We start from the raw sequence: 2155 nt of genomic DNA on the forward strand, positions 1-2155 counted from the left end.
AACACGATTCTAAAAAGATAAAGATCGTCGAAAACGAAGATCATATGTGAGAGTTGTAACACCCATATTTTCGACAATAATTAACTATGTTTATTTTAGAACATTACTTATCGATTATTAAATTTTGATATGTCGTAAAATATTATCTTTTATATATTTGGTAATATTTCGTATTAAGGTATTATATCGATTCGAAATTCGTTGATACAATATTTTATAAGTTATTATTTTTATTATTTTTTTCAAATAACTTTTTATTATAAAGAAACGTTTATATGTAATTCTATTAGGATTGTATTACTTTTCATAAATAAAGATCAAAACAAACATATAACATATTTAAGTTCTTTGAAATATGATTCGTTTTAATAATAAAAAAAACAAATAGAGAAAATGCATCCATCGAGTAATTTGGTTATAGAACCTATTTATTGATTTATATATCTATTTAAAAAAAATCATAATCCCCAAGTCTGTATGATGATATGTATGATACGTGTCAAATTTTCAAATATGTGGTTTAGGAAAGAACAACATTGCATAATTTTCCAACTATAAATAGCAAGGAATGGAGCAAATGTAGGACACTCAAAATCAAATTCGCTCTCTACTTTTCTTCAAAAGAGAATTTTTGGGGTTATTTTTGTTATTTTAATTTATTATTTTCTTTCTCCTACACTCGAGCCCAAGTAATCCCAAGCTTTCGACCATTTTCCCGGCAGTAGATATCTTGGTTTTAAACACGTTTCAAGGGTGAGTTTTACGGCCCCTTTTTCAATCTTTTATCAATTTTAAGGGGGAATACATGTTAATTTATTATATTTTTTTATTATAGTATAAATATTGTTCTTATTTATATTGTTACTATGTCCGTTTAAATTGGATAATATATTATGTCGTTACCCTGTCCGTATAATATTGATAAATATCATACGCTACTCTCCTCGTATAATTATACACTGTCGTTACTTTACCCGTATAATATATTTAATTATTATGCGATGTCCTTACTCTGTGTGTTTAAGAATGGATAATTTTCATACAATGTCGTTATGCCGCACGTTTAATGTTTAAAAGATAATTAAACGTTGTAATTATATATATTAATATAATTACACAACGAAACATTGGTCTAATAACTTAAAATCTTAAAGTTAAGACTACAACAATTAAGGCTATGCAAACAGTGGTTGAATGAGACATATTCATCATCTAAGTTTAATACTTAGCCAAGACCCCTGCCTATAATCGTTAAATCTTAAGTGAGCGAGAGAGTTATGTATAGATCTATACGGGCTGACACCCCCACCTGCGGTTGCTAGCTACAACCATCGATGGTCAAGTCACGGGTGATAACTTTCTAAACATTACGACGTCCGATGAAGCGTCGTGATGGGCAACAACTAGTCAACAGCTCGATTATGGGAACTCATTGTAACCATGATAGTCACGCCTTAAGCAAACAATTACATAAGTTAAATTAATACTTATATACAGTAAAACATACTTTCGGTCAAGAAAGTACACTCATACCAAACACACGTTCGCTCAAGAAAGAACATATGTATCAAACATACTTTCGGTCAAGAAAGTACAAACTTAATGAAACACATTATTGATCAAGAAAGAACTATTTTAGCAAACATATTTTTGGTATAGAAGTACTTTCAATACAAACACTACAAACCTGTGAACTCACCAACATTATGTTGACGTTTTTAAAATCGCATGTATTCCTAGGGAAACAAGAAATGGAAGTTTGCACTCCCGGAAGTCGAGTCGTGAAGTCAAAACTACCTATAGATCAATGGTGCAGTTTTATTAAGTAGCCTACTGTTTAAGGCTCAGATTTTTGTAATTCTGAATATCATTGTAATCTCTTTGTCAGTGATAATACATTTATTATTTTGTTATATTTTTATACTGTTCAATGTATGTTCAATAACTGTTATCCATGATGATGTCGCACAGCTCGGCGTTTCCTCCGCCGGCCGGGGGTGTGACATCTTAAGCCCCTCTAAACCACCCCGAAGCCCCGGTAACACCCCTAGCACACGATGCAAGTCCCGACGCCCGAAGTTCCCGAGAAAAACAGTCTTTCCAGTCGAAGTACTGCCCGCGTGAAGCCCGGTTTTTCACCAGAAACCCGCTGTTT

The 2155-nt window shown here is 32.3% G+C and overlaps 1 long non-coding RNA gene across 1 annotated transcript; it reads left to right on the forward strand.

The window, feature by feature from the left end:
- The first annotated feature begins 588 nt into the window (after positions 1-588).
- LOC145135951 (uncharacterized) lies at positions 589-1913 on the forward strand. Its single transcript, XR_013720135.1, has 2 exons — positions 589-753; positions 1741-1913. It is a non-coding gene; the product is annotated as an uncharacterized LOC145135951 (long non-coding RNA).
- The last annotated feature ends 242 nt before the right edge of the window (positions 1914-2155 follow it).

Source organism: Lactuca virosa, chromosome 9 (genome assembly GCF_052849685.1).
Source record: "Lactuca virosa cultivar CGN04683 chromosome 9, Lactuca_virosa_CGN04683_v6, whole genome shotgun sequence".
In the NCBI taxonomy this organism is placed as follows: Eukaryota; Viridiplantae; Streptophyta; class Magnoliopsida; order Asterales; family Asteraceae; genus Lactuca; species Lactuca virosa.